The sequence below is a fragment of the Chrysemys picta genome, chromosome 3 (genome assembly GCF_011386835.1).
Source record: "Chrysemys picta bellii isolate R12L10 chromosome 3, ASM1138683v2, whole genome shotgun sequence".
In the NCBI taxonomy this organism is placed as follows: domain Eukaryota; kingdom Metazoa; phylum Chordata; order Testudines; family Emydidae; genus Chrysemys; species Chrysemys picta.
Genome location: NC_088793.1, coordinates 28,381,215 through 28,403,687, shown reverse-complemented (window position 1 = coordinate 28,403,687; position 22,473 = coordinate 28,381,215). Strand labels below are relative to the sequence as shown.

The 22,473-nt window shown below is 40.5% G+C and overlaps 1 long non-coding RNA gene across 2 annotated transcripts in view; it reads right to left on the bottom strand.

Moving 5' to 3' along the window:
• The window catches only part of LOC122173549 (uncharacterized), a 210,019-nt gene that overhangs the window by 162,509 nt on the left and 25,037 nt on the right, over positions 1-22,473 (bottom strand). The window lies entirely within an intron of this gene.

Here is a 22,473-nt window from a genome sequence, read left to right as displayed (position 1 = left end):
TTACTGGCACACGAAACCTTAAATCAGAGTGAAGAAATGAAGACTCAGCACGCCACTTCTGAAAGGTTGCCGACCCCTGTTCTCGGAATTAACTCGAAGTAATCGTCCAAAGATGCACCCCCAAACCATGCATTTTCCCCCTTGAGCTCAGACACCACTGCCACTATGAAATAGCTGAGTGAGCTAGAAGAGTTTGCTGGGTTCTAAAATGCAACTGAGTTCACCAAGCATACCACTCTGCTTCAAAAGTCTTACATGGGGTACTGTCACAACAAATAGCTGTGGAACAGGAGGTGTTAGTTAGGCCAGGTGGATAGCTCTGAAAATAAACTTTGCCCTGAAGATAGTTCTGAAGAGAAAAAAGAAAAACAAAACAAAAAAGCCCAGCAATGACCCTTGCTTATAAAAAAATCCATTTGTAAAAAAGGCGCACACTGATCAAAAAAGTAAAATTTTTCAATTTTTTTAAAATCCAATTCCCCCCATTCTACTGAGATAAAAGAGTGTGTCTGTGTGTGGGGGGGTGGGGGGCGAGGGGGAATTGGGGGAAAACAAAGAGAGAAGGTGGGAGAAATTGGTATCTCTCCACAATTTCAAAATAACAAAATTCTAAATGAAAAAATCTGGGGGGAAAATGAAGTTTTTGTAGAAATTTCTTATTCAGAAATTTTATCAAAAAAGTCAATGACAATGAACATTTTCCAGAAAAAATTATTGTCAAGGAAATATTATTTTTGATAAAAAAGTGTCAAAAATGTCATCTCTCTCTAATGAGATGTCCATAATTAAGCCATCTGTATGCAAAGTTCTACATTCCTAGTTGTGCTATAATAAGAACTGTGTAGGAATTGCAACTATCGCTTTAAGTCTGTGTGTGTGTTGGGGAGAGGGGGGAGCATTTCCTAGTCCTGCTTGCAGGCCATGGGTTTCTGCAAAGTAGTATACAATCATGGTCATTCTGGAAAAACCCAGCCTAGAGTAAGAGAGATAAGTTGTGCCTTGCTGCCTAGGGAGCGCCTTGTTTTCGCTCTGATTTTGGATTCTTGTGTGTTATTCTAAGAACTAAAGTAGTGTAGTGTTAGGTTGCAACCTTCCAGCAAAATAATGTGTGTTTTTTTTTAATTAGCACTTGTTATGGAGTTAATTAGACTGTGGAACTTCTAAATGACTCAAGTTTTGCCAGCTGAACGTATGGGCTTTATCTGAACCTGTTTAACTTCTGGAATTTGTAAAATCCATCATCTTTGCCAGGAGAACATGTAAATTCCTTGATCCTGGGGCTGTGCTAAAACATATGCAATCAAAAACTACAAAAGATGCTCATGTTTGGAGTTTCCATCAATGCTATTTCTTGCATCATTTTGGATGAGAGGCTTCCAAGTAAACCAAGTACCAACCAGACTTGACCCTGCTTAACTAAGAACTCTGATGAGAACATAAAACAAGGTTGGCATGGCTACTGGCAAATTAGGGGATCACAGTGGAAGAGCTGCCACAACTTGTACAGTAGTTGTATACACACTGCTGTGCTACTTTATTGCCTCAGAAATGGCAGAATCCCCACTAATGTCCTATTGATATCAATCAGAATGTAACAGAATCCAAGAAGGGCCAGGTGGTCCAGTGATCCAGCCTCGCCTCCCAGCAGGAAGACCTTTCAGTCCAGTTACTCACCCATGTTTTGGCTTAGCTTCTCCTTGGGTTTTCAGTGTCCTTGCCCTCTTCGTACCAGGAGGAGTGGATGGGTGGAGAGGTTTATGCCCCTCCTGCAGCAGGGGCAGTAGGTAGAGGAGCCTGGGATATCCCAGTCCACTGGGCTCTGACCCCCAGGGCCCTATGAAAGCGAATCAGTGTCTGGCACCTTGGAGTTCCCTGCTGGGTCACTTCCTACTATCTGTCTCTCCCTATGCCCCCCCCCCCCCCAAAGAAAAGATCGTTAAACCTTCAGCCCCAACAGAGTTCAGTTCTATTCCTCACATGAAGGCTTCTTTGGCACCCTTCTTTGGGAGCCCTCAAGGTAGGTCTGTCTCCCCGCCTCCAGCCTCTCTCTTCTGAGTTGGGTTGCTCACTGTTAAGCTACCTGTCCAGTTGGAGCATGCTCTGCAGGTCTGGAGGGCAGCAGCTATCTGGACCCAGTATTGTCCTTTAACCCCTTTGAGCCCAGTGTTCCACACACACATCTTATACACAACCTGCGATGAGTTCTGAGTTTGTACCTATACATTTTTCTTCCTATACATGTCCTTAGCTACTCTTAAACTGGGATCTATATCAATACGATGCATTACATCTGTATGCATCACAGCCTCTTAAATACCTTATCAAATTCTTTAAGAATGTCTTGTTCAGCCTATTCAGTAGATAACTTGAATACCAATTTGATCACCTGCATTTGCAGGCTGCTTTTCCACCTGAACATACAGAAGTTTTTCTGTTTAACTGTTTCAAACTCCACTGAGTGGTATCTACCTTTATACATACTTGTCAGTGTGTGCTGACACTTGGATTCAGTTTTGGCTTACTACATGAAACAAGAGAAGTTTTAAATTATTAACACTGGGCAGTTACTAATCTTTCTGTATGATTGGTTTGGTTACATTGCACTCAGTTCCAATACCTATTTTGAATTCACTTTTTTTGTCACTGATTCCAGTGCCACAAACCAATCTGTTGCTTTGTAAATTTATTTAGCCACCCAAAAAGAGCATCAGCCCTCAGAGCTTTGTCCTCTAGCTGTAAGTCTAGGTAGGTATTTTGTTTTGTATTTCTTTGCAATTGATGCTGAGAGTGACACACCTTTGGCCTACAAATTTACCCTAATTGTGAGTTCAGTTGTAAAATGTGAGTAAGTTCATAAGATAGCACAATAACCTATAACAACAAATGCTAATGAGAAATGTAAAAGTGAAACAGATTGAATTAGTCCAAGCAAAAAAAGCCTATTCATATAATGCAAGGACTGTGTTAAGATCACACTTGGTAAACAAGAAAAGTGTGGAACTAGAAATCAATGAACCAAAATTGATGTATTAATTGGTAGATAAAATAATAAGAGGATGGGTTATTCCACCCATCACTTCTCTTTTGGGGTCCTTAAAAGAAGAAACTTTGGGAGAAAAAAATTGGCTACTGGAGCAAGTCTCACCATCATGGCTGTAACCTTCACCATCTCCTGGACCCCCTGGCATTTGCTATCCTGATAGAAGTCCTGACCAGACTACGCCAGACTGCAGGACCAAGATGACATCACCTCCTCTACTGGCCAATCACCACCTGGAATGTGAGACTTTGTCAAACCAACCAACCAACCCCAGCCCCCAAAGCCCCCATAACCTTTGTGTGTTCTTTTCCTTCACCACCTTTTTCTTTTCTCTTTCCTATCACTCTCCTTTTTCCTTCTGTCTAATTAGATTCTGGCTTAGCCAGATCCCTATATTTTGTAACACTGTTGTAAGCCAGTGACTAGAAAGAGGCAGCTAAATGCAATGCCATAAACATCCTGATGCCTGTACAAGTTTGCCAGATTTTGGGGTGGCTGATAAGACCATGTACTGTGCCTGTGTTTTTCCAGCAGGACAGTTACAAGTCAGAGTCAACCCCAAAGACAAAAGCTGCATTTTCTATCTTTGCTGTTCTTTTCTCTCCCTTCTTCTGTGTGTTTGTCATTTTTTGCCTTAAAGGAAACAGGATTGGACTTTAACAACAGCTCTAGCCCGTCTCATCTAATTTCTTCTCTTTTCCCCAATAGGACAGTTATTGCCAACTTTAATACTATCTAAAAGCCTGTCAAACAAGGTTTTTTTCCCTTCTAAAAACACTCTCCAACTAAAGGGAAAGTAAACAAGGAATGTTGTTAAAATGAAAGCCTTACTTAATACCTTACATTTCAAATGCTTTAAAAGTTATTCCTTCTTTCTATATCTTTAATAAAAGGGTAAAAACATTTTAATGATGTGTTTGCCATTGTACTTCACTGGCTGAGGTTTCTATATATCAAAACCCAAACCTTGTTTAAAACAGTCTAGTGTTGGACAGTGACTGAGGTATGTGAGCACCTTTGGGTACATCAATACTGCAGCGAGTCTCAGAGCCCGGGATTGTGGGGATTACGCTACAGGGTTAAAAAGAGCAGTCTAGGCATTCCTACTTGGGCTGGAGCCTAGACTCTGAAACCATCCTGTTTCACCAGGTTTGAGAGCCTGGGCTCCAGTCCGAATGGGAATGTCTCTGCTGCTTTTTTTATAGCCCTGTCGTGCACGCCCCGAGAGCCCAAGTCATTTGACCAGGCGGACTCTGAGATTTTTTTTTCAGTGCAGATGGACCCTTTGACTCTTTGGGTCCATATAGTCTATCTAAATTAATACAATACACCAGAAACTCAGAATTACGAACACCTCGGGAATGGAGGTTGTTCATAACTCTGAAATGTTCGTAACTCTGAACAAAATGTTATGGTCGTTCTTTCAAAAGTTTACAACTGAACATTGATTTAACACAGCTTTGAAACTTTACTATGCAGAGGAAAAATGCTGCTTTCCCTTTATTTTTTTAGTAGTTTACGTTCAATACAGTACTGTATGGATTTGCTTTTTTTTTTTTTTGGTCTCTGCTGCTGCCTCTCAGTGTTCTGGAATAAACTACCGGTAATTATCTCACTGATAACTCAGGTTTTAAGGATCATTTGTAAGAATTTGTCACATGGGCTGGTCATAAGGTTTTAAGAAGGATTGCTATATAGCCTGCAGAGGTACAATCAACATGTTCTGAAATGGCATTTAGTAAAACACATTTGTGCTAGATGGTGCCAGACAATGTGAATGGGACAAAACTATTTTAAGTTGTTGTTGTAAAGTAGATTCCTAATGTTCAATCACATAAGACTTGATTCTGCAAAATCTACTACTGATGTTAATGTGAACTGTATGTGCACACTGGAGAGCACACTCTGAACCCCTCAGTCCCACCCTGGCACACATCATCTTCATATTGGTGCACATAACAAAATTCATTCCTCACATGGATGTAAAAAATTAGAGGGAACATTGGTCTCCAGACAAATTAAAGGGAGTTCAGATAGGGACAACAAAAATCATTATGGCACTAGAAGGGCTGATTTGTGACGACAAAGTAAATGAGCTAAATATGAATCATTTTCCTTTCCAAATGCAAACAGGTGGACATCATACTAAAAGGACTAAAGGTAAAAAATCCATTACAATCTAGATATCACACAGATTATGCTGAGAGACTGTGTCACACACTCTCAAAGAAACTGCGAAACCACCTGATCAGCATCCTATACAGCAAACAGGGAAAGATTAAGAATGAGCTCTCATAAAAAAACAACCTTCCACACAAACTTCCTCATGGATAGACTTTACAAAAACTAGGCAAGCCATTTACAACACAAACTTTGCCTCTCTACAAAGGAAAAAGGACACTAAACTATCTAAATTGCTACATGCCACAAGGAGCCACAACAGTAGTTCCCTTCACCCACCCAACAATATTGTTAATCTTTCCAGCTATACTCTTAGCCCAGCAGAAGAGTCTGTCCTATCTTGGGGCCTCTCCTTTTGTCCCTCCAGACCCACGAACATGATACAGTTCTGCGGTGACCTAGAATCCTACTTTCAACGTCTCTGACTCAAAGAATATTTCCAGCATACCTCTGAACAGCATACTAACCCACAGAATCCCTCCTACCAGCACTACAAAAAAAAAAAAAAGGATTCTGCGTGGACTCCTCCAGACGGTCGAAACAACAGACTGGACTTCTACATAGATTGCTTCCGTCAACGTGCAAAGGCTGAAATTGTGGAAAAGCAACATCACTTGCCCCATAACCTCAGCCATGCTGAACACAACGCCATCTACAGCCTCAGAAACAACTCTGACATCATAATCAAAAAGGCTGACAAAAGAGGTGCTGTCGTCATCATGAATAAATTGGAATATGACCAAGAGGCTGCTAGACAGCTCTCTAACACCACATTCTACAGGCCATTATCCTCTGATCCCCAGGGCCGGCTCCAGGCACCAGCTTTCCAAGCAGGTGGTTGGGGCGGCCACTTCGGAGAGGGGCGGCACGTCCAGCTGTTCGGCGGCAATTCGACGGACGGTCCCTCACTCCTGCTCTGAATTGGCGCCGCAGATCGCGATCGCGGCTTTTTTGTTTGTTTGTTTGTTTGGCTGCTTGGGGCGGCCAAAACCCTGGAGCTGGCCCTGCTGATCCCACTGAGGATTACCTAAAGAAACTACAACATCTGCTAAAAAAAACTCCTGACAAAGCACAGGAACAAATCTGTACAGGCACATGTCTAGAACCCCGACCAGGGGTATTCTATTTGCTACCCAAGATCCATAAACCCGGAAATCCTGGATGCCCCATCATTTCAGGCATTGGCACCCTAACATCAGGCTTGTCTGGTTATGTTCACTCTCTCCTCAGGCCCTACGCTCCCAGCTATCTTCGAGACACCACTGACTTCCTGAGGAAACTACAATCCATCGGTAATCTTCCAGAAAACACCATCCTAGCCACTATGGATGTAGAAGCCCTCTACACCAATATTCCACACAAATATGGACTACAAGCTATCAGGAACAGTATCCCTGATAATGTCACAGCTAACCTGGTGGCTGAACTTTGTGACTTTGTCCTCACCCACAACTATTTCACATTTGGGAACAATATATACCTTCAAGTCAGCGGCACTGCTATGGGTACCCGCATGGCCCCACAGTATGCCAACATTTTTATGGCTGACTTAGAACAATGCTTCCTTAGCTCTCGTTCCCTAACGCCCCTACTCTACTTGTGCTACATTGATGACATCTTCATCATCTGGACCCATGGAAAAGAAGCCCTTGAGGAATTCCACCATGATTTCAATAATTTCCATCCCACCATCAACCTCAGCCTAGAACAATCCACACAAGCGGTCCATTTCCTGGACACTACTGTGCTAATAAGCGATGGTCACATAAATACCACCCTATACTGGAAACCTACTGACCGCTATACTTACCTACATGCCTCCAGCTTCCATCCAGGACACACCACACGATCCCGCATTTGCTCCAATCCCTCAGACAGAGACAAGCACCTACAAGATCTCTATCAAGCATTCTTAAAACTACAATACCCACCTGCTGAATCGAAAAAAACAGATTGACAAAGCCAGACGAGTACCCAGAAGTCACCTCCTACAAGACAGGCCCAACAAAGAAAGTAACAGAACACCACTAGCTGTCACCTTCAGCCCCCAACTAAAACCTCTCCAGCGCATGTAGATACAGCCTATCCTGAAAGATGATCCCTCACTCTCACAGATCTTGGGAGACAGACCTGTCCTCGCTTACAGACAACTCCCAAACCTGAAGCAAATACTCACCAGCAACCACTGAACAAAAACACTGACCCAGGAACCTATCCTTGCAACAAAGCCCGATGCCAACTCTGTCTGCATATCTATTCAAGTGACATCATCATAGGACCTAATTACATCAGCCATGCCATCAGGGGCTCATTCACCTGCACATCTACCATGTGCCAGCAATGCCCCTCTGCCATGTACATTGGCCAAACCGGACAGTCTCTACGCAAAAGAATAAATGGACACAAATCTGACATCAGGAATCATAATATTCAAAAACCAGTAGGAGAACACTTTAACCTGTCTGGTCACTCAATAACAGACCTGAGGGTGGCAATTTTGCAACAAAAAAGCTTCAAAAACAGACTCCAAGGAGAAACTGCTGAACTTGAATTGATATGCAAACTAGATACAATCAATTTAGGCTTGAATAGAGACTGGGAATGGCTGAGCCATTACAAACATTGAATCTATCTCCCCATGTAAGTATTCTCACACTTCTTATCAAACTGTCTGTACTGGGCTATCTTGATTATCACTTCAAAAGTTTTTTTTTTCCTCTTACTTAATTGGCCTCTCAGAGTTGGTAAGACAACTCCCACCTTTTCATGCTCTCTGTATGTCTATATATATATCTCCTCAATATATGTTCCATTCTATGCATCTGAAGAAGTGGGCTGTAGCCCACGAAAGCTTATGCTCAAATAAATTTGTTAGTCTCTAAGGTGCCACAAGTACTCCTGTTCTTTTTGCTAAATATGAATGTTCAGTATCGCTTACTAAAGGATAACTGAGGAGGGACATGAAAATCATCTATATATTTGGCAGCTGTAAACCCAAGAATGGAAATGTAACCTTTGGCAAGTCACTTTACCTCTCACTGCCTGTGCGTCCCCTTCTACTTTGGTCAGTTGCAATAGAGGATAGGTACTTTGGGGCATACTGTGTGTGTGTGTGTACAGTGCTTACCTCAATGGGGCCCTGATCTTGGTGGGTACCTGTATGCACTATTGTACTACAGATAATTGTAATATATAATGATGTAACATGCCTCCCCTGTACAACGAAAGCTAATATGGAACAGTCTCAGAGGGAAATAGTGGAAGCCCCATTGCTTGAGACATAGTTAATAAAACTGAACAAAACACTAGTAGTTATACAACACTGATCTGTTCCTACTGTATTCATCATCATGACACTGGAGCTTCTGAAGGACAGGATTCTGCACCAGAATCACAGGTCACTTCCATCTCTCATTTCTGTGATTTGTTGATGTTTAAAATGAGCAAATCTGAACTGTAAGTAACAGAGAATTAACTGAGAATCCCATAATGTTATTTTTGCAATTACTCTTCAGTGTTATATTGTCCTACATGATCTCGATGAACCAATGGGGTGGTTCTATTTACAGATTTGACAGGTGCCTAAATTCACATACTGTATGACTTCAGAAACAGACCATCAAATTCAGAAAAAGAGATTTATTTTTCTTATCTAGCTTATGTCACAAATTAATATCCTGAAGTAATTCATCCTTGGTGAATTTCTATTTAGTTCAGTTGAATTAAATGGAGTTATACCAGGGATAAATTGTCCATTGACTTTACATAATGGATAGCAGATTTTTCACAAAGCATGTCTCAATATCTGTTTTATGTGCTTTTCTTAGACACCTAGAGGGATAAATGAACAGCAGACGCAAGCTGCAGGTAGAGTAGTCAGTACATTAAGCTTTAGACACGATACTTCAGGCACCTTCTCTTACAAATCATCAACATTCAGAAACATTGGCTGTTTTGTATTTATAAACTTGTCTAGATTCACATGACTGTCTCAGTGTTCAAAATACCACTGCTTTTTTTCTGGTTATCTACCTTATTACCTAAACAATCAATGGGACACCAAGATCCTCTGAGTGAAACATCTTTTGACATAAACAAAGCTACAGCAGTTAAATACAAAAGAAGAAACAGTGTTAACATTCCTTTCCATACTAATGTGTCTTCAGGTTGGAACAGGTTCTTCCTTTTCGTCTCTTAGCTGCTCTCAGGGATAAGTGCCTGTTCATTCAGTGTCAGATATGTCACTTATGGGGTTGCTGCCAGTATATATAGCTTTTGCAGGTGGCGTCTAAATGCTTAACAGATCTTTTACATCATTATGTTTAAAAAACAAAAACTAAACAAAAGATCAAAGGAAGGGAAACAACAACAACAACCATAGGTGCTGACTCCGTGGATGCTCCAGGGCTGGAAAAAAAAATAGTGGGTGCTCAGCACCCACTGGCAGCCCCATAGATTAGCTCCTACCCCCCAGCTCTCCCACCTGTCAGGGGGCCCTGCCAATCAGCTCCTCCCCTCCCTCCCAGCACCTTCTGCCTGCCACGATCAGCTGTTCAGCGGCATGCAGGAGGCGCTGGAGGGGGAAGGGTGGAATGGGGTCAGAAGGGGCAGGAAGAGGCAGGGAGGGGTGGGGGCTTGGGGGAAAGGGTGGAGTGGGGGCGGGGTCTGAGGCGGAGTGGGGGTTAAGCACCCCCCAGGAACTGGGGAAATAGGCACTTCTGACAACAACCCTGAAAAAAACAAGTACAGCTTTAGAGGATACAGCAATATATCCAGGTCTAAATCCTTCACATGCATCCCTAACACAATTAACCAGAGATATAGGTTTTTAAAGCCAGAAGGGACCGATATGATCATCCAGTTTAATCTCCTGCATAAAACAGGTCCTTTTAAATATCACCTAGTTATCCCTGTATTTAGTCTAATAACTTGTGTTTGGCTAAAACATATCTCCCAGAAAGGCATCCTGTCTTGATATGAAGACATCACAAGATGGAGAATCTATCACTTCTCCTGATAGTTTGTTTCACTGGTTAATCACTCTCACTAATTGTGCCTAATTTCTAATTTGAATTTGTCTGGCTTCAACTTCCAGCCAGTGGTTCTTGTTATGCCTTTCTCCCCTGGATTAAAAAACCCTTTAGTATTTGGTATTTTCTCCTTCAGAAGGTACTTACACATTGTAATCAAGTAATCACTCAATCTTCTTTTTATAAGCCAAACAGATTGAGCTCTTTAAGTCTCTCCCTGCAAGGCATTTTCTCTAGCCCTCAAATCATTTTTGTGGTTCTTTTCTCCATTTTTCTCCAATCTTTCAACATCCTATGTAAAATGTGGACACTACAACTCCAGTATTGGTCTCAATAATGCCATACATGGAAGTAAAATCACCTTCCTACTCATACTTACTAGTCCCTTTTTTATACACCCAAGGATTGCAAGAGCCCTTTTTGCCACTGTATCGCACTGGGAGCACATCTTCAGTTGCTTCGTCACTGTGACTTCTAAATCCTTTTCAAAGTCTCTGTTCAAGGATACAGCTCCCCTCCCCATTTTGTAGGTATGGCCTGTATTCCATATTCCTCGATGTATAACTTTGCATTTGGTTGTATTAAAACACATTTTGTTTGCATGGTTCATCTTACCAGATCACTTTGTGTAATTGCCCTGTCCTCATCGATATTTACCAGTCTGCCAATCTTTGTGCCATCTGTGAAAATTTATTAGCAATGGTTTTATATTTGTTTCCAGATCATTGATGAAAATGTTGAGTAGCATCAGGCCTAGAACCAGTCACTGCAGAACTCCACTAGAAACACTTCCATTCAATGAAGATTCCCCATTGATAACTACTTTTTTGAGATTGTATACTTTATTTGTATAATGCTAATATTTTAATTAGAATGTTATGTGGTACTAAGTCAAATGCCTTACAAAAGTCTAAATATATTGCAGTTACCATTATCAACCAATATCAAAAGTCTAAATATATTGCAGTTACCGTTATCAAGCAAACCTGTAAATCTATCATCAATGAAATCAGGTTTGTTTCCATGAACCATGTTTACTGACATTAATTATATTCATATCCTTTAATTCTCTGTCAATTGAATCCTGTATCAGCTATTCAATTATTTTGCCTGGGACTGATGTCAGGTTAACCAGCCTGTAGTTCCCAGGTCATCCTGCTTAACCTTTTCAAATATTGGTAGAATATTAGCATTCTTTCAGTCTTCTCGAATTTTCCTACTACTACAAGATATATTAAAAATTAATGTCAGCAGGTCAAAGATCTCCTCAGCCAATTCTTTTAGGACTCTTGGGTGCAAGTTATCTGGCCTGCTAGTTTTAAAATGTGTATCCCTAGTAGATGATGTTTCATATCCTTCTTTAGTTATTAATGGACTGGAAAGTGACTTATTTACCTCATTTGATAAGAGTCCATCATCCTTTTTCTTTCCAAATAGTGAACAGAAATATTTATTGAACACCTCAGATTTTTCTGCAACATTATTAAGAATTTTACCATCTCCACTTAGTAATGGCCTACACCATGGCTAAGATTTCTTTTGGTCCTGATATATTTATTAAAACTCTTTCTTATTGTCCTTAGCCCTGATAGCCATGGATACTTTTCTGATGTATTTAGCTTTTCTTATACATTTTCTGTACATCATAACTTCTAATTTTTACTGATAGCTATCTAGTCCCTCTTTTTTCATTTGTTATATAGATATAATGTCTAATTGCTGCCATCATTTTTCCATTGAACGAGGATGAGCTTTTAGCCAAAGTTGTTGATTTTCTTGCTTGTAGAATCGTGGCTTTTTTTGGCCACCTAATAAACTCTTTTCAAAGAGTTCCCAATTTTCATTCCCATTTTTCATCTAACTTTTTTCTCAAAATCAATTCTGCTCATAATTTTGCTCAGCTTTGAGAAATTAGCCCTTTTGAAGCACCAAGTATGTATACGAGACTGTACGCTGTTTGCCCATATTGAATGTCATGATCACTGTCAACCACCAACTTCCAGTCCAGTGCTGAGCTCATCTTTATCTGTCATACTGAGGTCCAAAATACAGTAGCCTCATGTTTGGTGCAATACATTTTGCATTAAAATGGTTTTATATTTGTTTTAATATTTATATTTTAAAATTATGCATCAGCTATAATTTTTAGAAACTCTAATAATGTTTTATTATTAGTTTCATGAGACCTCCAGCATTTATGTCTCCCAATTTGAAGTCCTCAATTACAATACAAGTCCTCCCCCACCTCCACACAACATAGGCAGGTGCTTCAGGAGCAACTCATCCTGGTCTCTAGTTGATTCAGTGATCTCTAACAGACTCCCAATAGTGTCCCCTCCAGATTCTGTTAGTTAGCACATTGATCCATCTGCATTCAAGATTCTGCAGTTTAGAGCTTTTGATCACTCAGAAACAGGTAATGGTGTCTTTAATGTAGAATGCCACCCCACTGCCTCTTTTACCCACTTTATCCTTCCTGAACAGGCTATGACCATTGATTTTAATCATGCTGATCAACCTCCCAGGTTTCAGTAATGCAAATTATATCAAATTTCTTCAAAGCAATGAGAATTTCCAGTTCCTCTTGCTTTTTTATCCAGACGCTTAGCATTTGTATATAAGTAACCAAGACATGTCTTCTGTACATATTTTCATCACATTGGTTCAATTTTATTCACAACACACTGAGTTTGTCACACATCTGCTTTCTAAGTACTCTTAACTTGTGTTGTTAGTTTAACACACATCTGGTTGCTCCAGCTTGTCTCCATCTGAAAAAATTAGCCTCCCTTATCTCTGAGATGTAGGTCGTCCCATTCATGCAGCTCCTCTCCTACTGGAATGGACTCAAAACCTTCAGCTTCTCACCAGTCACACAATCAATGGTTCTTCTCCAGTATTTTCTGCCTTCTCTCACTCATGAGACCAGGAGGATCTCTGAGAACATCACTTGGGCTTTCCTCTTCTTCTTCCATAATCTCTCTTTTCTATTTTCATAGAGTATAACCTTTGACCTAATAAAACCATGTGAAAATATCAAGGAAAGTATGAAGATGATTGTGAGAAGAATATGAAGGGAGGCTTGAAAGCAAGAGAGGGAGTAACAGATGTGCATAGGAGCAGAGCTTTCTAGATCTTTGAAAGTGATACTTGATCTTGATGTGCAAGACAGGGGGAAGTCAGAACAAAGACAGGCAAAGAGTGATATGATCAGAGTGATGGCAAAAAGATATTAGCAGCAGTAGCTTACTACATTACAGATGTTTCAAAAGAATTAAATTAATAGAGAAATTTTCACAAATATTTTGACTATTCACTTAGCTGTAGTGATGACAGCAGAATTCAGACTCAATATGGTCTTCAGATAACTAATGTATGCTGTTAGCTGACATACACCAGACTTCAACAACAACATGTGCAATCTAATGGAGAAAGATGAGAACCACATTGTTCTTCTCTGCTTAAGCATATGCACTTTATGTGGACAACAATGTGGGTCCAATCTTGTATTTTGCCATCAACTTAAATGTGATCAAAGTTTTTACTGCAGAAAGTTATTCTTCTCCACGGTTCCATGAGGGGACTTTTTGGTCCTATTGCTATCACCACTAGCAAATTAATTTGACTATTCAAATGACCTCACAACATTTTGATTTAAAAAACTAGAATGGTATAAAATTAACATGGCACACATTAAATGGATTAAAAACTGGCTTGCAGTTAGGTCTCAAAATGTAATTATAAAGGGGGAATCATCACTGAGAGGATGTGTTATGAGTGGGGTCCCGCACGAATTGGTTCTTGGCCATATGCCATTTAACACTGGGGATTGTGGTGGAAAATCAGGTGAACCTAAGCTGTGTCCAAAAGGACTAATGGAATCATTGACTGCATAAGCAGGAGAATCTCAAGTAGGAATAGAGAGGTTATTTTACCTCTGTATTTGGCACTGAAGCAACTGCTGCTGGAATACTGTGTCCAGCTCAAGAAGGATGTTGATAAACTGAAGAGGTTCAGAGAAGAGCCATGAGAATGATTAAAAGACTAGAAAACATGCCTCATAGTGATAGACTCAAGGAGCTCAGTCTATTTAGCTTAACAAAGGGAGGGTTGAGGGGTGACTTGATTACAATCTGTAAGTATCTAAATGGGAAAGAAACATTTAATAATGGGTTCTTCAATCTAGCAGAAAAAGTTATAACATGAGCCAATGGCTGGAAGTTGAAGATAGACAAATTCAGACTGGAAAGAAGTTGTACACTTTAACAGTGAGAGTAATTAATCACTGGAACAATTTACCAAGGGTTATGATGGATTTTCCATCACTAACAATTTGTAAATCAAGATTGGAATTTTTTCTAAAAAATATGCTCTAGGAATTATTTTGGGGAAGCTCTGTGGCTTGTATTATACAGGAGACCAGACTAGATGATCACAGTGGTCCCTTCTGATCTTGGTATCCATAGATCTATGAAAAAAAGACTACTGCAGTATGCAAGTATGAAAGCATCACCACTGAGTATGTCTCTGGTGGTTGCAGCATAAGAACTATCAGAAAAAATGATGGGCTGCTGACAGAGGAGTTCATGACTGCCAATGGGAAATTCTTTGACCTCTGCCAACACTGTGAACTTTGCCATGTTGTGAAATAGTTCTGAAAATATTTTCAGAACATGATTAACCTGTCCATAGTTGGGGCCAGCAAAACTGGCACAGCTGGCCGTTGTGTGTGTAACCCAACTGAGGGCAAATGAGGTTGTATGAATTGCAGTGACCGCAGCATTAGATCCAACATGTCTATGGATAATGTTAAGCACTCGCAGATAGTTTTAAACCCACTAATTAGAATTAATCAGATACATTTACAGAAGGTTGGTTTTTTTTTTTTGCAGATGCAAATATTTACAAGAACTTTGTTCCCTGACTTTTAAAGATTCTAAATTAATGCTCCTCTTGGAGACAACGAGGATGCATAGCATCTTCAAGCCCTTCTTTCACTAATGCATAGCATCTTCAAGCCCTTCTTTCACTAACAAAAGTGCTCAAGCTGTTAATGCACCACACTGTAGAGGTAGCCAGTGCAATGCCACCTGAGTTGCTAGGAAATCCTGCTGAAAATGTCCTGATCTTGGCGAGCTCTATCTCTGTGTCCGAGCTTTACATTTATATGCATGCTGCATTGATAATTTGGAGCAGGAGATGCCAAGTGGATTGAAGTGCTCAGTTTGAAAGCTCCTCCAGACCCGTCTTGAGTCTGCAAATGTAGCTGGAAGTCTTATCAGATTTCCAATACTTTTTCTTTCCAATATTAGTGCAACAAGAGTTTTACATACTGTAACTTCAGACTTTCCAGTCCCAGCTGGATCCTTGAAGTGCAGGGAGGTGCAAGGCTGAAAAACATCCAAAAAAGCTCACTTTGGGTTAGTTTTATATATGATGCAGATCTGGAAAGGGAACCGACATTTTATAAACTAGCGTTCACCCCTTCTATTTCCAGCCCCCCTTATGAATAAATAAGAAGATAATCTGGTTAGTCAGTTTGAAGAAAGATAATCACTACAAAAGACAGGAATCACTCAACAACCACACAACTCTATTTCCAGCACCAGGCAGCCAAAATATGTGCAGGCTTTTGGCGTGCAAACAAGACTTCTGTGTTTATACACATATTGTAAGTATTAGGTGCTAGTGAATTGTATCAAGCAGATGTAGAACATCCGGATGCTATAATAAGTGGTGGAAAAGGCTTGATGATTTGCATGGAGTTAATGTCCAGCCTTTTTTCTCATCTGTACTGCAGAATGCAAACCTTTTGTAGCTTGTAGAGGTTGCTTTTTATAGTCTGCAAAGACTATTTCAAGGCCAAGGATAAGATCTACAATAATAGTAGCTTATGGTTTCTAATGTTCCTGAGCTCTGTTTATTCTGGGATAAACAGATAGGTGCCAGAAACAAAACCCTGGCTCCAAACACCACCAAACATTATGGAAGACCAAATCTGGATTCAAACTTTGCCACTGATCCTTACATCTGTAGAAATGACCAGATAAAAACCTGATCTGAACACCTCTGCACTTTTGGGAAGTTTGGATCTGTATCTGAATTTTGTAGCTCTGACCCATCAGCTTGAAAAGGGCAGTAGAGTCAGATTGGCAAAGAACACTTCAAAATCTCACACACATATTATGTGGCTTTCCTGGTCTTTCCTTTAAGAAAATGATGTAAAAGTGCTTATACTTCTTTTCCAATAGATGAACAGACAAATAACATCTGAGGACCTGAAGCAGCACGTTTTAAATCTTTGCATGATCTGTTTAAGGTCTTCATTCTTCTATATGACTGGCTGCTGCAACATTTATGTCAGGTGTTTACTGCTCAAGTTTATGTAGGCGCAAGCACTTTTTCCTGTGCTTCCTGATGATAGAACTGAGTAAAGAATATTTATCAGTTTGGCACATCTCTAGTGTCAGAGAAAAGAAGACTAGGAAGAAATAAAGACAAACAAAATATGAGCTGGCATCAATTCTTTATTATACAGGCTATAAATCTGCAGGTTTGTTTTAGATTATAATACCACTTTAGCTTTATGAATGCCTTTACCTTGAATAGTCGATATTTATGTTCCACCAAAACTGAATTTTAAAAAAGTTTAAACAATTACATATTTCTTCTAGATAGCATCAGGCAAACAATAATTAGGCTAAGCATCATCCTTTGTTACAGAGATGGAGCTGAAGCAACACCTTGGATCTAAAAACTCCTAAATTTTGGGGAAGTTTGAATCCAGATGAGAAGAGCCAGATTTTCTTCTCACTTAAACTGTCCTCTATCATGTGGAGGAATTCCACTTAGATCAGTGGAGTTACTATGATGTAAAAATAAATGTGAAGGGAGAATCAGACCTACACATTTTGTACTCCAGGCCTATTTCTATTCAGGGCCGGATTCTACAACCCTTAGTCATCATGGTGAGCACTTAGGACTGGATTTAATGTTCGTTGAAGTCAATGAAAAACTTCCCATGGATTTTAATTGATTTTGGATCACGTCCTTACACAGTAAAGGCTAGATTGGCACCTTGAAATCACATATATTTCTGCTACTCCAAGAGCAGAGCTTGAACTGTTCCAGGGGGTGTCTACACTGCAATCAGAGGTGTGACTGCAGCATATGTAGACATGTCCGACATAGCATTGATCTAGCGAGCTTGAAGAATGGTCCCCACCTGGGACCCTGAGTATGTACTCAAGTGGCTAGCCCATGCTGCCATGGCTTCAATACTATTGTTGTTAGAATAGCTAGATCAAATAGCTAGATCAAAGCTCTTGCCTCTGATTGCAGTAAAGACATACACTCAGAGCCTGGCACAGCTTACCTCCCGCTGTGCACCAATGAGTTACCCTGCTGAGATGGGTCACAGAGCTCTTTGCTTAAAGGTAAAATTACTCACTTAATGAGGTCCTTGTGCAACCCACCCCTATCTCACTTGTAGGTAAACAGAAGAATGTAGAATTGAAACCACCCACCTACATGTACTGCATAGAAAAGGGTTGTATTCCTTTAAATAGTTTGTGAGCCCCCCCAGTGGTGTCCACTGTGTTCTGTGTTCACAGAAACTAGAGGGAATAACAGAATGTATATGTAGGTAAACCTTGCATGTTGTGTATATTTAGTAAACATGGTTATTTGGACTCTGCCCTTTTCATGTGGTTCCTTTATATTACATTTGTTGTTTAAAAGAGCGAAAGACACAACACCATGCTTTGTCTGTCTTTATCTTTTTGGATTTTAAGCTATTGAGGGGAAGCAGTATGTTGTCCATGTTTGGAAAGTGTCCAGCACATTCAGGGCACTAGCAAAATCTTAATAATAATAATAATAAATAATAATTTAGTATTTATTATTAATAATAATAATCAATTAGAACTCCTGCGTTTTAATTCTGCCTCTTATATTGACAGTGTCTATGGGCTTGGTGAATCACTTAACTGCTCTGCCTCAATTTCCCAAACTGTAAACCAAAGAATAATATTATCTGTATCAGATAAGTGTGGGAGAATTAACTAGTTAATGTTTGCAAAGTGCTTAGAAAGTGAAAATTACTGAGTATTATTATAATACTTAATGCTGTGTAATTTAGGAAATAATGGCTGGTGAGATTCATTAATAGTCTAAATGAATCTCTAACATAACAAACATATCTTTGCCCATGATTGTTCCAGTGTATTATACCAATTAACAGATAATATGTGCCTCATTCATTATCTTTTTATTTAGCTGTAGTTAAAGATTTTTATTTTTAGTTATGCTTCTGTCCCAGATAAATTGCTTTCTAGGGGCAGGGCATTGTTAACAATTTTTGTAGCAGCAATGCTTCTTAGTTGGCAGTTATCGTGCTTTTTAACTGAGGTGATCACTAGCTCAGCAGTAGAAGAACCACTCCTGTGATTTCACTGGCACTCACATTGCTAGAAACAGGCTTATAAAAACTGCTTTGCACTTAGAGGGCCAGATCCTCAGCTGTTGTAAACCATGGCACTAAGCTGATGTACACCAGCTGAAGACTTGGCCCACAAGGTGTATTTTCTTCAGCATTAGCTGCACCAGCTCTCTTTCTCTTTTCATGTCTCAACTGTGCTTAAAATAAGAAGTGTGCCACAAGCAACAGTGCCACCAGCTTGGAAACAATTCCATTTTTCCAGGGGCAGCCATCAGTGGAGCTGCAGAAATGAACAATAACGTTCAGAATTGTTTCTCCATACAATGTCATGAAAAACTGGTAGAGAAGATGAAAAGTGGTACAACGTTGTCTGAGTCATACCCTTTGGGTTCTGACAACTGGAATCCCATCCAATCTAACCAGCCAGAAGGCTCAGTCAATACTTGGGTGAGGACTTGTCTTTATTACCCGCTGGATCAACTGGCGATTGATCCAGCAGGGGTCGATTTATCGCGTCTAATCTAGATGCGATAGATCAACTGCTGAGCGCTCTCCCGTTGACTCCGGTACTCCACCAGGGTGAGAGGCGCAGGCGGAATGGACAGGAGAGCATCAGCCATCAACTTACTGCAGTGAAGACACCGCGGTAAGTAGATCTAAGTACATTGACTTAAGCTACATTATTAACGTAGCTGAAGTTGCGTAATTTAGATCGATCCCCCTCCTCACCTAGTGTAAACCAGGCCTCAGAGATCTCTTAGGAAAAATTTTGCAGCAGCAGGTAAGTCATCACACTTTTGTTATGATTTTATTATATAATGCCAAAAGTGTGCTGGGTGCAACACAAACAAGCAAGAGGACAAATCCAATGCCCCAAAAGCTTGCAATCTAATTAAACAACATAGAGAAGAGAAAGATGATGAAACAAAATATTAAGCAGTGAAGTTTAATACTGGTACCTGTTCTGTTAGTGCCACATACCAACCTGTGGCTTGGGTATTTCCTGGAATCAAAATCTACTGAAAAGTTATAATTTTCTACTACATTCTAGAGGGTTTCCCATGCAGGGAATTCCAGGATCGTTCTGCAGAAGCATCTGATACTCTTCACCTCTGAGTTATTTTCTTCAGTAGGAGCAGTTGGGTGAAAGCACCCGTATCTGAAATGCAGTTTGCGGAAGTACACAAAAAGAAAAAAAATTGCACTGGGCAGCTGCGACACTGAACAATCATAAAGCCCATGACCCCCTTGGTATCAATCTGGAGATATGACTGAATGTCTCAGGGACAAAATTCTTTGTCTGATTCTGGTTGATATTTAGTGAAGAAACTTTCTGTGGCTATAAATGTCTTTATTTAGATAGATATGGAGAAATAAAAGGTTAGAAGAGTAATGACAGCTTGTTTTATCTGCATGCAGGAAACAATTTGCTAGCAGAGAGTTACGGGGGTGTTTTGGGGATCTTTTACTGTTGTTGTGACAGAGGATACACAAAAACAGAGGATACGTTTTATGGATTTTTCTAAGCATTCTTCACATTCTTTTACCTCCTAGTGACAGTGACACTAATAGCTTGACCAACACATTCCTTTTAACAAGCAAACAGATGGCTGGTGTTTAAATCTCTACCCTCCTGTGTGCAGAAGGATCAGATTCAGTGCTAACACAATGAGTTATACCTTATGTGGAGAGACTCAAATAGTAAGCAGGACATTGGGGAAACTGGGAAACTTTTGGGGATTTTTCTAACATTTCCATTTCCTCTCTGAAAAGTTGTTCTTTAAATTGTCAGCTTTTGACACCAGACACTGTCAAGTGTGGCAGTCCATTTAGATTTGAGCACAACTCAGATCTTGACAAAGTCTGATTGGTGGCAGATAAGTTCCTTATCCACTGTACTTTGGTCAGATCTTCATTCTTCCTTGAAGAGCAAAATAATTCACCATAATATTGAAGGGCTGCACGCTGCCATCTTTACTCACACGGAGTAGTATTTCCCCTTGTGATTAGTCCCAATCATTGAGTCTATTCACAGGGGAAGGTACTAAATAACATGAATATGGATGGTAAAATCTATTAATAAATGAGTAGCTGGATTACTGATACCAACAAATAGCCGTGGCAGGCAGTCAAAATATGTATATACCAAGCCACAGATATTTTATAAGCTATGTCTAACATTTTCAAATTTGGTAGCCTAAAGTTAAGCATATAAATGAAGGTTGGAGATGTGGCCACTGTCTTCATTTCCCTCTTTTCTAGGTTGTTTAATTTAGCCCTCCAGTAAACCAAAGCCCACTCATTTTGGTATATTATCCGACAGTACAATGGTCCACCAGACTAGCCCATTCACATCTCACTCTGTCTTTCTGAGGTGTTGTAGCAAAATCAATAGAAATAAATGAAACCCTAAGTAAACAACTACCTCTCCAGTCTCCTCAGACATTATTGGTTCTCTACTGTAGGCTGGTGTCAAAGTCTCTTAATTCTCCCATTCTCAGGGCTTGTTAGATTGGCTGAGCAGGTTTCCAGAGCAAGGCAGGTCCTTTGCCTGGTTGCCTTTGTGGAGGGATATGCATGCTGTTCCTGCCCCTGGAGCAAAGAGACCCACAACAGGTTTTATTTCCCTACCATGAGTGAAAAGAGGCCTCTTTTTTTAATCCTGTCCCCTTTCCCAGAATATTCGCTTCCCATTTACAACACCCATATAGTCTAGAGCTGGGTATAAGAAGTGGTTGGGGGAGCCAGCCCCTTCTCCTTTTGGCAATAGACACTATGTATGCTTGTGCAGTGTGTGCCCAAGCTCTGCAGATGGGTGTGCACACTAACTACGTTTCATCCAAGCCTCTGCATCAAGAAGAGCTTGAAGCAGAACAAACCTGGGACCATGGAGGGATCGGGCCAGGGCAACATTCCCTTTCACCTGCAATAAGGCTCTGCCTGGGGACCCTGGATGTAGGGCATAAGTGGGACTTTGTTGACAGTGCCTGGGGGGGGGGGGGTGAGGTGGGAGATCCAGTCTTGAGCCATGTGGCTCCTTTCCCTCCCTGGCTGCAGAGCATCCTCTGAGCTGGCAGGTGCTGGGGCTGGGCCTGGGGGATCAATGATGGGTCAGTGCGGAGGGAGCCAGGGATGCTGTAGCTGGGACAAGGGAGGGGAGCTGGACACAGGTTAGGGGGAAGGCAAGGACAGGATGGGCTCTGCAGGGAGTCACCCCTGCTCCTGCCCAGCCACTATCTTGCTGCCTCCTATCCAAGCTCCTATCTATCACTTTCCCCCATCCACAAGGCTTGTTACCCTGTCAAAGAAAGCTTGACTGTTACTTATCACCTTATTATCATCTATATGTTTGCAAATTGATTGCTTAATTATTTGCTCCATTACCTTTCCGGATACAGAAGTTAAGGTGACTGGAAAAGGGCAAATATAGTGCCAATCTATAAAAAGGGAAATAAGGACAACCCAGGGAATTACAGACCAGTCTTCTGGAATCTCTCCTGTCTTCCATGACTTTTCAAAGATAATCGCTAATGGCTCAGATATCTTCTCAGTCAGCTCCTTGAATATTTTGGATGCATTTCATCAGGCCCTGGTGACTTGAAGACATGTAATTTGTCTAAGTAATTTTTAACTTGTTCTTTCCCTATTTTAGCCTCTTCTGAGACTACCTCATTTTCACTGGCATTCACTATGTTAAATGTCCAGTCACCACCAACCTTCTTGGTGAAAACCGAAACAAAGAAGGCATTAAGCACCTCTGCCATTTTCACATTTTTTGTTAT